This window comes from Eschrichtius robustus, chromosome 8, assembly GCF_028021215.1.
Source record: "Eschrichtius robustus isolate mEscRob2 chromosome 8, mEscRob2.pri, whole genome shotgun sequence".
In the NCBI taxonomy this organism is placed as follows: domain Eukaryota; kingdom Metazoa; phylum Chordata; class Mammalia; order Artiodactyla; family Eschrichtiidae; genus Eschrichtius; species Eschrichtius robustus.
Window position 1 is genome coordinate 108,557,906 of NC_090831.1, and position 21,321 is coordinate 108,579,226.

Below are 21,321 nucleotides of genomic sequence, written 5' to 3' on the forward strand. Positions count from 1 at the left end.
TGTGTCATGCAAGAAGGAGGCGGCGGCGGCGGCCGGAGCTGGAGGGGGAGGAGGGGAGGAACCTGATCTCTCCGGCAGCGAAGGGCTGGAGGCAAACACCGAGTTCCCCCAGAGCCGCCCGGGAGCAGGGAGGGTTCCGCTACCCCGGGAAGCCCTCCCCGCGGGGCAGATGGTAAGTGGAGCGGCGCAGGTGGTCGCCTTGGGAAGGGAGTGCGCAGGGGGGTTAGGTGGGGAGGCGGGGAGAACTAGGAATCACCCCGGCCAAACTGAAGGAGTCCAGTGTCCAGCTGAAAGGGACCCAGGCCACGATAAGGATGACCCGCGGCAATAGTTACCGTTCGAATAACGCCCCTTAGTTGACCCAGGCTACATAGAGGAGTTGTGCATCCTGAACCAAGGACCGAGCTAGAGGCAATGATTCAGAGTTAGAGATCCATCATCCCATCAGCCCTGGCGCTTTAGGGTACAGCTGACTAGCAAAAGTCAACATACACCATATTCCTATAGCCTGGCTGAGCTTTATGGGTTGTCTTGTTTAACACTAGGAAAGGGTATGGAAACCTGCGCAATCTCACTTTAGCCACGAACATAATGCTCTTGGCCAGTGGCCTTGGACAAACAGCCTCTGGTGCAATTAAACAATCAATAGGAAAAATAGCTTCATTCCCTTCACCACCCTCCTTCCCCAAGCAGCTTCAACCAGGGTAATTTACTCTGCTTAAAGGAGAAAGAAAACTGTGCCTTGCGTTCCCTCCCCCACTACCCTTCCCCCCCAGCCCCACCCCCGTCAGCCTCGGTCCTACACAAACTGCCCACCCCACTATTCACTCCACTTTCAGACTGTGATTTATGTTGGTTAAGGGGACTGCCTTAAACTCTGAACAATTTCACCTGTGCACAATTTCACCTCTGCTGCCCTTTACCGGGAGGGGATTCAGAGACCTAGAACTGAAAGCAGTGAACAAGGGGACAGGCTGGGCATATAGGAACATTACTTCTTTTACCTGAGTGCAATTCTCAGGACAACTTTTTAAAAAATTATTATTCTTTTCCATTTTGCTCTTGGAAATTTCAAAGCACTTTCTGCAACAGCTTTTTTTTTTTTTTCTCTCTTTAATGTCAGTCATACATTAGCAGTAAGGGGTTGGCGGGATTAACTGAAAGGCTAATGACTGTCTCAAAAGCACATGCTGTTGCTAGGGAACTCAAGCTCATCCTGCTCTCTAATCACTAGCATGTTATGTGGAAATCAAACTTCTCAGGGTGTTATTAAAATGAATGGCATTTGGTTAAAGGCGTTCTCGCTTGTGTTGTAGCATCCTGGATTATTATCGATTGCCTCACACCCACATTATCTTGTTTTCCTAATTTGATTTCTGTATGTGCGTCACTGCCAGGGACACGCAGACTAGACCAGTCAGGTTCACTTCCTGTTTCTCAGAACTGGTTTATATTTGGTCTCGTAGCTTTAGCTGGTAAAACATTATCAAACTGATCCTCTTGGAAAGAAATCTGTGCTTTCCGTGAAAACAAATTATCCCAATTAAATTCTAATTCCCATGGAAAACGTCATCATTTGAGGAATAAAGTAGACTGCCAGTTGCCATTTGAGAAAACCATTCTTGAAATGTAAAGCCTAGAAAAACCCATCATCTTTATTTCTCTAACCCAGAATCTTGATTCCTCAGCATTAGAACTAAAACAAACCCAATTTGAGAGGAGATTTAAGTATGATATTTATAAAATAAAGCTCAAAAAATACACATTGAAGCTGAGGAAATCATTTAGACTAAATAAGGCATAGAACTGAATAGAATCCAGGCCCCAGAAGCACAAATAAGCTTGGTTTAGCATTGGGGCACTCAGAGAACAGAGTGTGATTACAAGACTACACTACAAATAGGAGCCCATTTCTTTGTACTAATTGTCTCTTTTACCAATTCTCTCATGTTCCTGGATAAGACAGCCTTGCTTATTTTTCATTTCCTTCCTCTTTATAACAAGGATATCACAAAGGCAATATCGTAAAGATAAGCACTATGTAAATAGTTAGGTTCCGATGTAGATAATTTGTTTAGATGGAAAATAATAGGGTATCTATGGCATTGAGGAAAGATCGGCCAACTGAAAGTTAGGAAATTCTATAGACTGGATGACCCTGGGTGAGCTATTACAGGTCTTCTCGTGTCTGTTACCTCATGGAAGCTTAACAAAAGTGCTGGGCTAAAGGATCTCTAAGATTAGAGATCTTAGAGATCTCTTTTCCATTTACAAAACTCTGTGATTATATTGAACTCACTACATAAAAATTTCAATTTTAGCTGAATTTTGCAATGTTAAATTTTCACACTGAAACTTTAATACCCATAGAGACCTTGGAGGAAATGATAATGGGAAATGGTTTGCTGTTGACACATCACTTTTTAGTGTCAGTTGCCAGGCAAATAAAATCGACCCGACTCCCAATGTATTTACTCTCTGCTTGCTTTTTGGTGCTGTGGAAGCAACAGGATAAAAGGTAGAAAGGATATAAAAGTGTATTGAAAGATCTTTCAGTCATTTTAGATATAGTTAACCCAAAGTACTTTGATGAACAAAACGGTGGAATGATGAATAAGGGCTATTCAAGAAATACATGGTTAACTGAACCCTCATGGAGTTAGTAATCTATTTGCCTGTATTTTAATTAGTGATAGGCAAAAATGTAGCATGGATTCTTGAAATTTTCAGATTCAAGATGTTAAGAAGTAGGATAAAGAAATGTGAGATTTGTGCCAGAGAGAGAAGATCTGACTTTGAAACCCAACTCTTCCACTTTATTTATTCATTATTGAGTGCTTGCTGTGTGTCAGGTACTGAGCAAGGCACTGGGAATACAAAGATGAATAAGACAGTCTGCTCTGAAGGATCTTGTAGTTTAATGAGGAGACAGATGAGTACATAGTTGATCACACAACAGTGAGATGCTAGCAACAGGGGAGCTCATTGGAAAGGTACTTAACCTTGACTGGGCATAGTCAGGGTCCCTAACCATAGAAGATGAATTCAGAGAGGAGTTCTGAAGCATAAGTAGGATAATCCAGACAAGTGAGAAAGTTAAAAGAGAAATGTAGTTCAGGCGAAGAAAGTACTATGTGTAAAGTCCTGGGGGTAAAAAAGTGTGCCCATAGAGTTGAAGGTGAAGGACAGTGCCCAGCAAGTAGTAGATTCTGTCTTGTATGAATGCATGGTGGAACCCAGAAAGATCAGCAAGGTCTTGTATTATGAAAAGTCTTTTATGTCTTCCTAAGAAGTTTCAACTTATCCTAAGGCCAGTGGAGAACTACTGATGAATTTTAAGGAGCATAGTGAAGCAATCAAATGTCCATTTTATAAAGATCACTCCAGTTTCGAGAATTTATTAGTGTGAGTAACACTGTAAGCAGGGAGACTAGTTAGGAGGCTGTTTCAGCATTATGGGGAAAGAAATGATGGACGTCTAAACTAAGGCAACAAGAATGGAAATGGAGAGAGGAGAAGGATTCAAGAAATATCAGGGACATAGAACCAACTGAATTTTATTATTGGTTATATCTGCAGAATTAAGGAATAGGAGGAGATTTATGGCTCAGGTAAATGGGAAGATGGTGTTACCATTCACTAGGTTGGGGACTTCAGGAGGAGATGTGGGTTGAGGAGGGAAGGTAATTAGTTTAATTTGAAACATGTTGAGTTTGAAGTGTCCATGGGATATCAAAATGAAGCTTTCTACTATGTAAATGCACAGGGGAGTCTAGAACTCAGGAGAGAGATTTATGCTGGAATCATCAGAGTGAGTGACAGTCCATGGAGGTAGATGGAATCCCCAAGAGAAAAGGTATAGAGTAAGAAGAGAAAAGGACCGACTGTGGAACCTTATGAAAATGCAAACATTTAAAAGGTGAGGAAACAAAGATACAGGAAAGAACATCCAGAGATGTAGGAGGACCAGAAACAAGTAGTTTCAGAGAAGCCAAGGAGGAATTGTCAATAGTATTAAATGCTAGAGAAAGACGAAGAAAAATAGACTGAAATTCCTTGGTTTTAGCAGCAAGGTCAATGTTGTGTTTAGCAAGAAGGAAATTATTGGGATAATGGGGATAGTAACCAGATTGCAGTGGATTGAGGAGTGGATAGGAGTAGAGGAGGTATATAGAGGAAGTTCTTTTGGATAAGAAGGACTAAAGTCCAAGTATGGAAGGAAAATGAAAGTATTGGGAAGAGAAAATCATGATCTGTGAGGTTAAGGATGCATAGGGGAAGAAAGAAATAATATAGTAATACAAAGTTCTGGATTCTTTTAGCCTTCTTCAAATTGAATGGCATCACCATCTACCATTTGCTCAAGCCAAAAAGCATGTAGATGTTCATGATTCTTCTCTTTTCCTCAGTTCTCATGTCTACTCCATGAAGAATTTAGGTCAACTTTAACCTTCAAAACATTTCCACAATCTGTCTCTTTCTATCTCCAGTGCCATCACCCTAATACAAACATCATCTTCTGGGCTCCTGTAATAGATTCTAATTGGTTTTCCTGTTTCCACTTTTGCCTCCTTTCTCCACAGCACAGCTAGAGTGACATAAATCATAAAAAATAAATCAGATCATATCGTTCCCATCTTAGAATCCTTCCATGTCTTCTGATCGCACTGGGAATAAAGTCCAGACTCCTTTGCTGGCCAGAAAGCCTTATGTGGCATCCCAGACCACCTCTTTAATCTTGTCTCCCACCACTCTCCCCTGGCTCCAGTTACAGTGGTCTTTTTTCTATTCCTGAAACACATTGGATTTGCTCTTGTTTTTAAACGACTTACCCTAGATATTTCCTTTTCCTGGAATACTCTTTTGATTATTCTGATCTCTTTTTAAATGTCACCTCCTCAAAGAGGCCCTTCCTGCCCCCCCTGCTGAAAGTATCCTTCCTTTCCCCTTCCTACCAATCTTATATATATTTTTCATAGTAGTAAAACTTTATGACTTTGTTTTTATTGCTTATAAATGTGAACCCCTCTAAAATGTAAACCCCATGAGAATTCCTGGCACATGGTAGGCACTTAAAAATGTTCATTGGTTGTTTGTAGAAGGCAAAAGAGAAGAGCAATTGATTTTTAGAAATCAGAGGTATCAAGGACCAGAGCCTGGTATGGCTGAAGAATGGCCAGTGATGATGGATTACTAGGCTTTCAAGGTTCCAGAAGTGGAAGAGTTATTAGCTGTGGGACCCTGGACATTCATATTCTCTGAGCTTTACTTTGTAGTTAGTAATAATACATGCTTCACAGGGCTGTTAGGAAAATTAAATGAAATAATATAGGTATAGGTATAAGGCAGTCTGTCAGTCTATTTTCAGGGAGTCTGGACTTCTGCAAATCGATTCATAACTTCTACATTGAGCTTTTCATGTGGGCTCCCCTATAATGGAGTTAACATTTGAGGATTACTTATTATTAGGGAAAATTTGACAAAATTGTGACTTTTTAAAATACTAGGATTCTGAAAGAATCCGGTAACTAGATTATTTAATAAGAAATCAAAGCACTCCTACAAATCAATAAGAAAAACATCAAAAACTCTGGGAGATTGGGCAAAGGGTATGACAAATAGATAGCAGTTAAGGAAATACAAATGGGTCTTAAAAATATGCAAAAATACCCGCCCTTTCTCATAACAAGAGATATTCAAATTACAACTGCAATGAGATATACTTTTTACATATCGGGTTGACACAAATCAGAAAGTTTAATTAGCATACATGGTTTGCCAGGCTGGGGAGCAGGCACTTCTTACATTGTCAATAGCCTGAAAATTGGTACAGCTTCTGAGGAGGGCAACCTGGCAGTATTTATCAAATTTCTAAATGTACAAAGCCTTTGACCTAGAAACTCCATTTTTCTATATTTATCCAATAGATGTACTCATCCATATTGAAGAATGACTCTTCTAGTATCATCACTGAAGCATTATTTATGGTAGATAAAGACTGAAAACAACCTACGTGTCCATCAATAGAGAAATGGTTAAATAAATTTTGGTACAGTTATACAAGTGAATGGTAGTCAGCTGCTAAAAATTGTGAGGCAGTTCTAGGTGTTCTGATGTGAAAAGATCTTCATGATAAATTACTAAGTAAAAAAAAAAGATTAGGATGAAGAACAACATGTGGATTTTGCTAGCATTGTGTTTCTTTCTAGAGACTATTTACATTTTTGGTTTTTTGCCTGAAAAACATTAACTGTGAGAAGATAAAATAAAGCAGGGCAAGAATAGATGTGGAGAGACCAACTGGGAAGGTATTTCAGTGATTTATGTGAGAGATGATGGTTTCCTGGTCTAGGGTGGTAGCATGCTCAGGAAGAGAAATGGTCAGAGTCAAGAGTTATTTTAAAGAACTTGACAGTTCAATGGAAATGGTGAGTTATGGAGAAGGAGGTAATACCGTGATTGACTTGAGATTTCTTCCAAGATCCAATGCATGAGCAGAGACATCAATTACTGAGATGGAGAATCCTGGGATAGTTTCAGAAATGCAGGGGAAGATCAGAAGTTCTGTCTAAGTGGAGATGTCTACTGCAGATCTGTGATATGGATTAGAAGCTCAGAAGAGTTGCTAGAACTGGATTTATAAATTGGGGAGAAGATTGCCTAAGGAGGGTAGATATAATCAAAAGAAAAGCAGGCCCACGACTAAACTCTGATCATTTAGAGATTGGATAGAAAAAAGAAAAAAACGAGCTGGCAATGGAGACCAAGAATCAGAAACCAGAAAAATAAAACCAGGAGACTATGGAGCCAAAGGAACCAAGAGAGGAATATATTAAGGAGGATCAACTCATGTTAAATGCTTCCAAAAAGTCCAGGAAGATCGTTTTAACTTGTTTCTTTCATAAACTCTAAGCTCCTTGAAAGTTGGGATTATTTGATTTATTTTTGTATCCTCAGGGCTTGTACTGTGCCTCACACATATAATCAATGATCAGTACATTTTTGTTAAATTGGATAGAGAGACAAAGATACAGAGGGAGAGAGAGACAGAAAGAGATACAAAAAGACAACAGAATGTGTCTTTGTGTCTCGAAAAATAAGTAAGTAAGGCATATTCCCTTGAACTGTACTGCAAACCAAACCTGATCTTAGGAAAAGTAAGAAGTTCTACTCCCTTGCTTTTACTCCTGAGCTAACACATTGATTGAGCTCTCAAAATCCCACGTTGCTGGGATGTTAAGAGCGTCATGAAAACATTTTGGTAAGTAATATTCACCAGTGTCTCGTCATTCTGAGTCATTTTTGTCTTTATTTAGGTCCTGGATGATGACAAAAAGAGCAATTTGCTTTTCCTCACCTATGTGACTCCATCATACCACCTTGAAGCAGTTGATGGAGTCTGGAGAATCCATTTTGGTGCCACTACAGTTCTGTAATACACTGTAACCACTCATAAGGATGCCCAGCCCCAGTTTCCCATCAAAGAGAAAGATGACTTTGGGCAGGAAGACACATATCACCTCTTAGAGAAACCACCAGCTTCTCAGTCTGTTATTGTTTTTGCAGAAAGGTGCTACTGCTATCAGGAGAGAATATAGAGGATACCAAAGGAGGAGAGGGTTTGCTTTTGTCCTGAGAACATGGAAATCTTCTACACAGCAAAAGAGATGTCATGACTTTTGAGTCCAGTGTCCTTTAGTTAGAAACCAAAATAATAGATGCTGTTTAAACAATATTTAAAATATTATGACATCCTGTATTATTTAGTTAGACCAGAGGCTAGCAAATTTGTCTGTAAAAGGAAATATTTTAGGCTTTGTGGGCCACACAGTCTCTGTCCCAACTACTCAGCTCTGCCATGGTAGTGCTAAAGCAGCCGTAGACAATAAGTAAATGAATGACCTTGGCTATGTTTCCAATTAAACTTTATTTATGGAAAATGAGATTTGCATTTCATATAATTTTCACATGTCATGAAGTATCATTCTTCTTTTGATCATTTTCAGCTACTTAACAATATGAAAACCATTTTTAGCTCACAGGCCATGTGAAAACAGGGGTGGGCTGTATTTGGCCCACGGACACTAGTTTGGCAACCTCTGATTCAGACAAACAAGAAGATCATGTCGTGAAAAAGATTTTCAGATTGAGAGTTCTGAGGAAAATAATCTGTTTCATATATACCCTTTATTTTAACTTCTCAAATTTATTGGAACATATAAACACATTTGCCTACATCTGACTTAGTTGGGAATAAACTATGTCTCCTCAGTTCAGTATTCATTTAACACTTGGCCCCTTCTCATCCATGTAATGATTCAACGTGCATGAATGTAGTGTTTCTATAGAGTAAACTGAAGAATTCTTACAGCTTGACTATGAAAATACCCAAACCAAGAGAGGATATAGTAATTCTAATCACATTTTTTAACTGTATTAATTCATTCAGTAAGTACTTACTTTTTTTTAACATCTTTATTGGAGTATAATTGCTTTACAGTGTTGTGTTAATTTCTGCTATATAACAAAGTGAATCAGCTATATGCGTACATATATCCCCATATCCCCTCCCTCTTACATCTTCCTCCCACCCTCCTTATCCCACCCCTCTAGGTGGTCGCAAAGCACCGAGCTGACCTTCCCGTGCTATGCGGCTGCTTCCCACTAGCTATCTGTTTTACATTTGGTAGTGTATATATGTGCATGCCACTCTCTCACTTTGTCCCAGCTTATCCTTCCCCCTCCCCGTGTCCTCAAGTCCATTCTCTACGTCTGTGTCTTTATTCCTGTCCTGCCCCTAGGTTCATCAGAACCTTTTTTTTTAGATTCCATATATATGTGTTAGCATACATTATTTGTTTTTCTCTTTCTGACTTACTTCACTCTGTATGACAGACTCTAGGTCCATCCACCTCACTACAAATAACTCAATTTCATTTCTTTTTATGACTGAGTAATATTCCATTGTATATATGTGCCACATCTTCTTTATCCATTCATCTGTCGATGGACACTTAGGTTGCTTCCATGTCCTGGCTATTGTAAATAGTGCTGCAGTGAATATTGTGGTACATGACTCTTTTTGAATTACGGTTTTCTCAGGTTATATGTCCAGTAGTGGGATTGCTGGGTCATATGCTGGTTCTATTTTTAGTTATTTAAGGAACCTCCATACTGTTCTCCATAGTCGCTATACCAAATTACATTCCCACCAACAGTGCAAGAGGGTTCCCTCTTCTCCACACCCTCTCCAGCATTTATTGTTTGTAGATTTTTTGATGATGGCCATTATGACTAGTGTGAGGTGATACCTCATTGTAGTTTTGATTGCATTTCTCTAATGATTAGTGATGTTGAGCATCTTTTCATGTGTTTGTTGGCAATCTGTATATCTTCTTTGGAGAAATGTCTATTTAGGTCTTCTGCCCATTTTTGGATTCGGTTGTTTGTTTTTTTGATATTGAGCTGCATGAGCTGCTTGTATATTTTGGAGATTAATCCTTTGTCAGTTGCATCATTTGCAAATATTTTCTCCCATTCTGAGGGTTGTCTTTTCATCTTGTTTATGGTTTCCTTTGCTGTGCAAAAGCTTTTAAGTTTCATTAAGTCCCATTTGTTTATTTTTGTTTTTATTTCCATTTCTCTAGGAGGTGGGTCAAAAAGGATCTTGCTGTGATTTATGTCAAACAGTGTTCTGCGTATGTTTTCCTCTAAGAGTTTTATAGTGTCTGGCCTTACATTTAGGTCTTTAATCCATATTTTTGTGTATGGTGTTAGGGAGTGTTCTAATTTCATTCTTTTACATGTACCTGTCCGGTTTTCCCAGCACCACTTATTGAAGAGGCTGTCTTTTCTCCATTGTATATTCTTGCCTCCTTTATCAAAGATAAGGTGACCATATGTGCGTGGGTTTGTCTCTGGGCTTTCCATCCTGTTCCAGTGATCTATATTTCTGTTTTTGTGACAGTACTATACTGTCTTGATTACTGTAGCTTTGTAGTATAATCTGAAGTCCAGGAGCCTGATTTCTCCAGCTCCATTTTTCTTTCTCAAGATTGTTTTGGCTATTTGGGGTCTTTTGCGTTTCCATACAAATTGTGAAATTTTTTTGTTCTAGTTCTGTGAAAAATGCCATTGGTAGTTTGATAGGGATTGCATTGAATCTGTAGATTGCTTTGGGTAGTATAGTCATTTTCACAACGTTGATTTTTCCAATCCAAGGACATAGTATATCTCTCCATCTGTTTGTATCATCTTTAATTTCTTTCATCAGTGTCTTATAGTTTTCTGCATACGGGTTTTTTGTCTCCTTAGGTAGGTTTATTCCTAGGTATTTTATTCTTTTTGTTGCAATGGTAAATGGGAGTGTTTCCTTAATTTCTCTTTCAGTTTTTTCATCATTAGTGTATTGGAATGCAAGAGATTTCTGTGCATTAATTTTGTATCCTTCTACTTTACCGAATTCATTGATTAGCTCTAGTAGTTTTCTGGTAGCATCTTTAGGATTCTCTATGTATAGTATCATGTCATCTGCAAACAGTGACAGTTTTACTTCTTTTCCGATTTGGATTCCTTTTATATCTTTTTCTTCTCTGATTGCTGTGGCTAAAAACTTCCAAAACTATGTTGAATAATAGTGGTGAGAGTGGGCAGACTTGTCTTGTTCCTGATCTTAGTGGAAATGGTTTCAGTTTTTCACCATTGAGAACAATGTTGGCTGTGGGTTTGTCATATATGGCCTTTATTATGTTGAGGTAAGTTCCCTCTATGCCCACTTTCTGGAGAGTTTTTATCATTAATGGGTGGTGAATTTTTTCAAAAGCTTTTTCTGCATCTATTGAGATTATCATGCAGTTTTTCTCCTTCAGTTTGTTAAAATGGTGTATCACATTGATTGATTTGCATATATTGAAGAATCCTTGCATTCCTGGGATAAACCCCACTTGATCATGGTGTATGATCCTTTTAATGTGCTGTTGGATTCTGTTTGCTAGTATTTTGTTGAGGATTTTTGCATCTATGTTCATCAGTGATATTGGCCTGTAGTTTTCTTTTTTTGTGACATCTTTGTCTGGTTTTGGTATCAGGGTGATGGTGGCCTCGTAGAATGAGTTTGAGAGTGTTCCTCCCTCTGCTATATTTTGGAAGAGTTTGAGAAGGATAGGCATTAGCTCTTCTCTAAATGTTTGATAGAATTCGCCTGTGAAGCCATCTGGTCCTGGGCTTTTGTTTGTTGGAAAATTTTTAATCCCAGTTTCAATTTCAGTGCTTGTGATTAGTCTGTTTATATTTTCTATATCTTCCTGGTTCAGTCTCAGAACGTTGTGCTTTTCTAAGAATTTGTCCATTTCTTCCAGTTGTCCATTTTATTGGCATATAGTTGCTTGTAGTAATCTCTCATGATCCTTTGTGCTTCTGTGGTGTCAGTTATTGCTCCTCCTTTTTCATTTCATTCTGTTGATTTGAGTCTTCTCCCTTTTTTCTTGATGAGTCTGGCTACTGGTTTATCGATTTTGTTTATCTTCTCAAAGAACCAGCTTTTACTTTTATAGATCTTTGCTATTGTTTCCTTCCTTTCTTTTTCATTTATTTCTTATCTGATCTTTAAGATTTCTTTCCTTCTGCTAACTTTGGGGGTTTTTTGTTCTTCTTTCTCTAATTTTGGGTCGTCGTGTTTTCATTGTCGTTTGTCTCTAGGTATTTTTTGATTTCCTCTTTGATTTCTTCAGTGATTTCATGGTTATTTAGTAGTGTATTGTTTAGCCTCCACTTGTTTGTATTTTTTACAGTTTTTTTCCTGTAATTAATATCTAGTCTGATAGCGCTGTGGTCAGAAAAGATACTTGATACGATTTCAATTTTCTTAAACTTACCAAGGCTTGATTTGGGACCCAAGATATGATCTATCCTGGAGAATGTTCCATGAGCACTTGAGAAGAAAGTGTATTCTGTTGTTTCTGGATGGAATGTCCTATAAATATCAATTAAGTCCATCTTGTTTAATGTATCATTTAAAGCTTGTGTTTCCTTATTTATTTTCAGTTTGGATGATCTGTCCATTGGTGAAAGTGGGGTGTTGAAGTCCCCTACTATTATTGTGTTACTGTTGATTTCCTCTTTTATGGATGTTAGCATTTGCCTTATGTATTGAGGTGCTCCTATGTTGGGTGCATAAATATTTACAATTGTTGTATCTTCCTCTTGTATTGATCCCTTGATCATTATGTAGTGTCCTTCTTTGTCTCTTGTAATAGTCTTTATTTTAAAGTCTATTTTGTCTGATATGAGAATTGCTCCTCCAGCTTTCTTTTGATTTCCATTTGCATGGAATATCTTTTTCCATCCCCTCACTTTCAGTCTGTATGTGTCCCTAGGTCTGAAGTGAGTCTCCTGTAGACAGCATATATACAGGTCTTGTTTTTGTATCCATTCAGCCAGTCTATGTCTTTTGGCTGGAGCATTTAATCCATTTACATTTAAGGTAATTATTGATATGTATGTTCCTATTACCATTTTCTTAACTGTTTTTGAGTTTGTTTTTTGTAGGTCTTTTCCTTGTCTTGTGTTTCCTGCCTAGAGAAGTTCCTTTAGCATTTGTTGTAAAGCTGGTTTGGTGGTGCTGAATTTTCTTAACTTTTGCTTATCTGTAAAGGTTTTAATTTCTCCATCAAATCTGAATGTGATCCTTGCTGGGTAGAGTAATCTTGGTTGTAGGTTTTTCCCTTTCATCACTTTAAATATGTCCTGCCACTCCCTTCTGGCTTGCAGAGTTCCTGCTGAAAAATCAGCTGTTAACCTTATGGGGATTCCCTTGTATGTTATTTGTTGCTTTCCCCTTGCTGCTTTTAATATTTTTTCTTTGTATTTAATTTTTGGTAGTTTGATTAATGTGTCTCGGTGTGTTTCTCTTTGGGTTTATCCTGTATGGGACTCTCTGTGCTTCCTGGACTTGATTGACTATTTCCTTTCCCATGTTAGGGAAGTTTTCGACTATAATCTCTTCAAATATTTTCTCAGACCCTTTCTTTTTCTCTTATTCTTCTGGGACCCCTATAACTCGAATGTTGGTGCTTTACTGTTGTCCCAGAGGTCTCTGAGACTGTCCTCAATTCTTTTCATTCTTTTTTTTTTATTTTGCTCCCTGGCAGTTATTTCCACCATTTTATCTTCCAGGTCACTTATCCGTTCTTCTTCCTCAGTTATTCTGTTATTGATTCCTTCTAGAGTATTTTTAATTTCAGTAATTGTGTTGTTCATCACTGTTTGCTCTTTAGTGCTTCTAGATCCATGTTAAATGTTTCTTGTATTTTCTCCATTCTGTTTCTGAGATTTTGGATCATCTTTACTCTCATACTCTGAATTCTTTTTCAGGTTGGTTGCCTATTTCGTCTTCATTTATTTGGTCTTGTAGTTTTTTACCTTGCTCCTTCGTCTGTAACATATTTTTTTGTCATTTCATTTTTTTTTTTTTTTTTGGATGTGTGGTGCTGTATTCCTGTCTTACTGGTTGTTTGGCCTGAGACATCCAGCACTGGAGTTTGCAGGCAGTTGGATAGACCTGGGTCTTGGTGCTGAGATGAGGACCTCCAGGAAACCTCACTCTGATTGATATTCCCTGGGGTCTGAGGTTCTCTGTTAGTCCAGCAGTTTGGACTTGGAGCTCCCACCACAGGAGCTCGGGCCCAACCCCTGGCCTGGGAACCAAGATTCCACAAGCTTTCTGGTGTGGTAAAAAAAAAAAAAAAAAAAAAGAAGAAGAAAGAAAGAAAAAAAGGAGCAGAATAATATCAAAGAATAAAAAACTAAATAAAATTAGAAAGATTAAAAAATATATTAGGAAAAATAAAACTATAATTGAAACAACTGCAACAAGGTAAAATAAAACCACAACAGAGAAAAGAAAAAAAGGGGGGGGGGCAGACAAGCCAAAAGGAGAGCCCACTACCAAAGTATAAAGAATAAAATAAAATTAGAAAAATAAAAGATTTATCAGGAAAAATAAAAATATAAAAGAATCAACAACAATGAATCAACAAGGTAAAATGGAACCCTAATCTAAAAGAGGAAAAACGAAAAGAAAAAGAAAAAAAAAAAAGCCTTGGCTATGGGGGTGGAGTTTAGGTGGGGGGTGGAACTTAGGCAGGGGTGGGGTTTAGGGTGGGGCGGGACCTGGGGGGTGACGTTTGAGCATGGGGCGGGGCCTAGGCGGGGCAACGTTGAAGCGTGGGGTAGGGCCTCTGCTTAGGACCGGCCCAAAGGGGAGAGGCAGCATGTGGAAAGTAGAGCCTCTGGAGTGTGGAGTTCTGGAGTTTGGAGGTAGGGCCCCGCGTGTGGGTGTGTGGGTGGGGTTTCGGCCCAGCGCATTGGAGGGGGTCTCCGAGTGTAGAGGTAGGGCTCTGGGTGGGTTTGCTGGGGCGGGGCTTGAGCTCTGCCCTGCAGGAGGGAGGCTCCGAGGGCAGAGGATTAGGCCTTGGAGCCCGACAGGCTCGCCAGTGCCTAAGTGGACAGTGAAAGCGCTGGCCCCGTTCCCTTCTGTTCCTTCGCACCCCCCACCATCTCCCCCAGGGTCTCCCCCGTCCCTGCTGGACCCCTAGCCGCTGGACCCCTAACCATGGGTGGGTCCCGCAAGGGTGCAGGAACTCCTTCCCTCCCCTAGCCACCCCTTAGGGGTGCCGGTCCTGGAGGTCCAGCCTTTACTTTTGCTCCCCCTTCTCTCCCTCCCACTCCCTCAGGACCCACATGGCTGCAGGGGGTCTAGGTGGGCAGAGGATCAGGCCGGGGATCTCAGCAGGTTCCTGGGGGTCCAAGTGGGCAGGGGAAACCTGGCCACGCTCCCTTTTGATCTGCCCTCCCAATGGTTCCCCAGTTTCCCCCCTCAGGCGTGGGATCCCTTCCCCTCCACTAGCCGCCCCTCAGGGGCGCCAGTCCCGTCCCACCTCCACTTCTCCCCCTTCACTCCCCCCACACCCCACATCCTACCCGGTCTCTGGGGGCTCCTCCTGTCCCCTTAGGTGTCCGTGGTCCCCCACTGGTGCCTGGTAGGTGCCCTAGTTGTGAGGAGATGCGAATTCTGGGTCCTCCTAGTACACCATCTTGACTCCACCTCTCAGTAAGTACTTATTAATAATCATTTTTACATAGTGCAGTACTGAGTGTTACGGAGTTAGAGATAAAAGAGGTGAGAAAGATAGATAGATAGATAGATAGATAGATAGATAGATAGATAGATAGATAGATAGATGAAAAATCTAGTGGCTGATAGGTGTCAGTGAGAATTGTTTGACTGTATTACAGTATAAATGTAGTCATTTAAGCCACAGATAGGTAGCTAGACAAAACTAAATTTAAATCTGAGCTCTTTTGTTTCCCTGATGTGTGACCTTGAGCTGATGACATAAACCATATAAGCTTCAGTTTCCTCTTTTTAAAATGGGCATAATAATACCCACCTCCCAAGGAGGAGCCATGGGAATTAAATAAGACATAGTGTATGTAAATCATCTAGCATGGTACCTGTACATGATAGGTAATCAGTAAACAATAGCTGTTGTATTACACCAATATGAAGGTACGTAATTTGTTCAAAAGAAGCACACAAAGGCAAAGTAGAGTAGCCCTGTGAGTCAAGAACTTATGAATACAAATGAAAACCCACAAACCTGAAGGTTGATGCCTGGTAGAGAAGATTTGGGTGAAAATAAAAGCAGAAGTGACATTGTCACAGGAGCTTACAATAAGGCAGCTGGCTAGTTGTCTTGCCTTTGCCTTCCCTAGGAACCAGCTGCTGGATTGTCTAAGGAGCTCTGCCTATAGGTCTAGCTCTCCAAGTTCCCCAAGACTTAAATGCCAGTTCTGACTAGGGAGAAAGTGTGTCATCAGTATCAGCCCCAGTGTCGTGCTTCCTTCTAGCCAGGTGAGCTGTGAGCTTTGGATATCTGTAGGTCCCTCCTATTGTGCCTCCCACTCCATGTTTGTCCAATTCTGGGCTTCCACCTTAACCTCCACACCTTCAGTCTCTGCTCATTCTGCCTTGCACCCAGGCTTCCTGTAGATGTGGGACACTCTCTTGAACCCTGGTCTTTTTGACCATGATTCTGATGTCTTGTTTAAGCTTATCTCTGACCAGTCCTCTTTCCAGAGGGCTGTATTCTGCTATTCACACCCCTGCCGTGATCTCCTTAAACTATGATACACCCATACCTTACCCTTCATGCTGGACTTCTTAGTATTAATAGCTTCTTGAACTTCACCGTGGTAAGAGACATCAGGTCTTGAACAGACCAGCTGCCCTAATCCAAGCCAGCTTCTGTATTCACAGCCCATGCCCTGGGGAGAGCTCTCCACTCCCTTCGGGGCTCATGCTCTCTCTCCACTGGCCATGTGTTGTCAGCTAGTTCTAGCATGCTTTGTGATCCTGTTATGGCCACATCAATAATGCTTTCCCAATACAAATGACAGAATTAATAGCACAGGGCCACAATGTAGGGGTAATGGAGAACTTCAACATCTACTGACAAGCTCATTCTGCTGAAAAATGAACGTCAAATAAAGTTGGCATGACTTAAATTTAAACTAATTGCTTATTGAAAAGGTACTATTCTATGCTTAATTCTAACCAGCTAAGAAGAATGTGTTGGTGAAGTGGAAGTGACAGACAACTTAAAGTAAGTGACCACAGTATCCTTGAATTTGTAGTAGTCAGAGAAGGCAATTCTTCACTTGCTAACCGGATACAAAGAAAACTTGAGCAAGTTAAGAGAATAATGGACATAAGGCTCTATGTGGCCAGGAACTAGGAAAGAAAGCTCAAGAGGAGTAAAGTGACTTGAAATTTGAATTCTTTTGAAGCCAGTGATTTCAATAAAGAAAAGGGAGCAAAAAAAAAAAAAAAAAAAGGAAAGAAAAGGGAGCATCTAAAAAAGATCAATGTGGCTGCTCAAGAAGTGTTCTGATTAGCTCGTATTTTTAAAGGACATGTACAAAAATAGAGAGCAGGAGGGGGAGGCCTCACTCTAAAGAAGGACTCAGACCTGTGAAAATAATGCCAGAGGACTTAAAGTCCAGAGAAAACTAGACTCTGGGAAAATTACTGAAGACAATTTTTGTTTGTTTTTTGCTTATGGATATAGTAAGAATAATAATAAAGAAGGGGTAGTGCTACTGAATGCGGCAGACTGTCTGATGTTAATAGGTAGCTAAAAACCAAAATCATTCAACTATAGCATTTCCTAGATGCTAAGGTACAAGGCTTTTCCCACACATTTTTAATAATTCTAAAATCAGAAAGTGTCTTCAATAGATGTATTTAACGTGGTAGTGTTTTGTGGGGAAGGCTCTAAAAAGAGTAAGTGATGGTGTATCATACAAGGAGTGGAAGAATAGAATAGCAGCAAGTACTAGAGACAGGACTGAGACAAGAGAGGAAAACTGTGGTCAAAACCTCTAAGAAAGGGTAAAAAGAGACTTCTCTGGGCCCACAGAAGCCAAGTCACTGTACAGGTATGTCACAGAGGCAGGGAGGATGATGTCTTTGTCCGTTGGAGCTGCTATAACCAATACCATAGACTGGGTGACTTGTACAAAAAACATTTATTTTTCAGTTCTGAAGGCTAGTAAGTCCAAGCTCAAGGTGTCAGCAGATTTGGTATCTGATGCAGATGAGCACCTTCTTGCTGTATCCACACATAGAGAGAGAGATCATCTCTCCTTATAAGGGCACTAATCCCATTCATGGGGTCAGATAATGGCTTGCCCCGGGCAGGACATTTTGAACTGTGCCTGGCACACAGCACATGGGTACTATTGTGTCCTGCCTCTTCTGAATCACTGCTGTAGTCGACTTAAAGCCCCAGTGCTCCAAAGTCCAACTTAGTTAGCTATAGTTAGCCCTTGGAGGGCTCCTCTAAGAAGATATTTAGGTCAAGATATAGGTCTCAGGTCACAAACCAGGAAAAGACATTGCAAAGTGGTATAAGACTTCTAGATTAAAAAAAAAAAAAGACAGGAATGGTCCAAATAAGTAACCAGAAAACAAAGTAGCCAGGAGACAGAGACTTTGCCAGAATGAATTCAGGGGAGAATTGGAGCTATGGTCTTATTTCTTCTACTGAGTCTATGTAACCTGTTTAAAAGAAGGAATTCAGAGAACCTATAGATTAGTTGCCCATGGAGGAAATTGTTCCAGTCACATATGATTAGACTTTTAGAAATTGTGATGTGCCCAGGTGGTCCCTATGCAACTTGAATGTAAGGGGTTTAGTACCTAAGGAAGGGACCATGTCCTTTCATGATTTTAACTCTAGTTTCTACTGCGTTAATGGTGGTAGAACAAATGTTTTCAAATGGCAGAGGATTTGTCATTTTCTATCAAAAGCAATGATCTTGATACTTAAAGATGTAGTCCTTACCTCAGTTGTCTTCTCACATGAATCCCTCTTTCTCAGCTGCCCTTTCTGTAGGACATCCATGTAGTTTTGAGAAAGCTGACTCCGCCTTTATCTCCAGGAGATAGGGCATGTGGTCCAGACTAAGTCAATGAGTGAATTTCATCCCCTTGGCCCCAGTGACCACTTCACGTATGGGCATGTAACCTAAGTCAGTCCAATCAAAGAAAGGGAATGTCAGGATTTTTGTGCTAAGACAAAGACACTTTCCTCTAGAAGTGAATGCAGAAGCATGTAACCTGGGAGTTCTTGGACACCATTTAGGGACCAGGAGGGGAGAGTCTCTTGGGAGAATGGAGCTGTCACCAGGGACTAAAGCAAAGAAATGAAGAGGGAACCATAAGGTCCTCTCCACATTGTGTGAGCCACCTAACTATACATGGCCCTGAAGCCTTTGAACTTTTCTACTAACAGGAGGCAATAAATTCAATATTTTGTTTAAGCCAATTTGAGTTAGATTTCTCTTTCTTGAAACCAAAGCATCATCTCTGATTCAAAAGGATAGAACAAACATGATTAAGAAGGAATAGGGGACTTCCCTGGTGGTGCAGTGGTTAAGAATCCGCCTGCCAATGCAGGGGACACGGGTTCAAGCCCTGGTCTGGGAGAATGCCACATACCATGGAGCAACTAAGCCCGTGTGCCACAACTACTGAGCCTGTGCTCTAGAGCCCGCAAGCCACAACTATGGAGCCCGAGTGCCACAACTACTGAAGCCTGCACGCTTAGAGCCCGTGCTCCACAACAAAGAGAAGCCACCACGATGAGAAGCCTGTGCACAGCAACAAAGGGTATCCCCTGCTCTCTGCAACTAGAGAAAGCCCACGCACAGCAACAAAGAGTAGCCCCTGCTCTCCGCAACTAGAGAAAGCCTGCGCGCAGCAACGAAGACCCAGTGCAGCCAAAAATAAATAAATAAATAAAATAAAATTTATAAGAAAAAAAAAAGAAGGAATGGAATAAATTTCCAATGGATTAAAGAGTTAAATATGAAAAATGACCCATACAAGAGAAGTGATATGTCTGGAAAAGATGAAAGTGGTGTAAGCATTTCTTGACCTTAGAGTGGTAAAAATCTGAGTGAAAAAATAAAGATTTATGATTTGTAAAAGAAAAACATTTATAGATTTGACTACTTAAAACTTTTTAGTTTATGTAGATGAAACAGTACCATAAACAAAATTAAAATATAAATGAGAGACTAGAACTTTTGCAACCAAATATATATGTGACAAAGGGTAGTGTCCTTAATATATAAAGAGCTCTTACAAATTTATAAGAATAATACAACATTTCAAAAGAAGTGTGGGTAAAGAATACGAAAGCCATGTGGGTAAAGAACATGAAAAGGCAAAAAGAAAAAAAGGAATTCGATTGGTCCAGTCTTAGTAGTAATTAAAGGCAGACTGGAATGGATCAAGTGAAGACTCCATAGTAGAAATATAAAGTAAAACCAGATGTCTTTGTACCTAACAAATTGTCAAGAACTTTAAAATGATAACTTCCATGGATAAAGATTCAGGGAAATAAACACGCTTATACAATATGGGGCATGTAAATTGCTTCAAGCATTCTAGAGAGAAATTTGGCATTGTGTATAAAAAAATTTTAATGTGTGCAAACTACTTAACACAGTAATTTCATTTTTAAGACTTTATCCTAAGAAAATAACCAGAAACACTCACAAAATTTAATGTAGAAGAATATTTAGTAGAGCATGCCTTCTTTATAATATTGAACACTTGGAGATAACCTAAGGGTCCAAAAAGAAGTATTCTATAAATTGTAATATATTCCTTTGATGAAATCTATGCATCCAGTAAAAAGAAGATTATGGAAGATGTCATGATATCAGAAAATGTTGGTAATTTATTTTTAAATATATCTGCTCAGAAAAAAAGACTGCATGGATACACAGAAAAATATTGTTAGTGGTAATATCTCAACAGTGGACTTACAATTGATTTTCTTCTTCATGAGTTTTGAATATTTTAAATCCACCTCAATAAGTGACCGTGTCTGAATATCTTTTTAGATACTGAAATGCCAAGCCCAGCGCTTTAGACAGAGCAGGCACTCAACAAATATATGTTCAACTGTGCAGGATGATCAATTGCTAGTTAAAAATGCAACAAGGTTGCCTTGTGGGGTAGTGAGCTCACAAGAGTTGTTTAAGCAGAAACTAGCTGTCTGTCTGTTATACTAAAGACTTCCATTTCATAAAAAAAATTTCTATACCTTGCCCAACTCCATTTTCTTCCCAGCCATTACCTGCTTCCCTTAACAGCCAACCTTCCAAGAGGAGTCTTCACTTGATCCATTCCAGTCTGCCTTCTAACGCTGTAGAAACTGTGCTCATCAGATCTAATTACCAAAACCTATCACTCATCCTACCCCAGAGAGAACTGTTGATCATTTCCTCTTTGAAGGTCTCTTCTCCCTTTACTTGCAGACCTCTGTCCCATTCTTATGCTATCTCTCTGCTCCTTCCCAGTCTCCTCCCCTGGCTCCTCTTCCTCTGACAGCTGCCTGCATGCTTTTTTTTTTCAAGGTCTTGGCACTCTTCTCACTGTATGCCCTCCTCAGGATATCCCATCCATTCTGAGGACTTAACTACCAGTGGACACTGACTTCTGAACCTATGTATTCAGTCCAAACTTCTCTCCCGATCTGCAGACGTGTCTTTCATTTGCCATTGGATATCCTATAATCACTGCAAATTTAATATGCTACTCATCCTCCTCCCCCCCACCCTTTTGCTCTCCTTCTCCTATTTAGCTTAGTTAATATCATTACACTTCAACCTTGGCCTCTCTCCCCTACTCCCAAATGCCTATCTAATCAATAACTATGTCCTCAATGCTACTTCTAAATCTCC

The 21,321-nt window shown here is 39.9% G+C and overlaps 1 protein-coding gene across 2 annotated transcripts in view; it reads left to right on the forward strand.

The window, feature by feature from the left end:
* Nucleotides 1-21,321, forward strand: part of MKLN1 (muskelin 1) — a 353,982-nt gene continuing 332,661 nt past the window's right edge. The window contains exons 1-2 of one of the 2 annotated variants that reach the window (XM_068549469.1): nt 1-172; nt 16,620-16,664. The gene's annotated coding sequence lies outside the window, so the exon portion shown is untranslated. The remainder of the gene's footprint in view (nt 173-16,619; nt 16,665-21,321) is intronic. The other variant, XM_068549467.1, reaches the window with a different exon arrangement.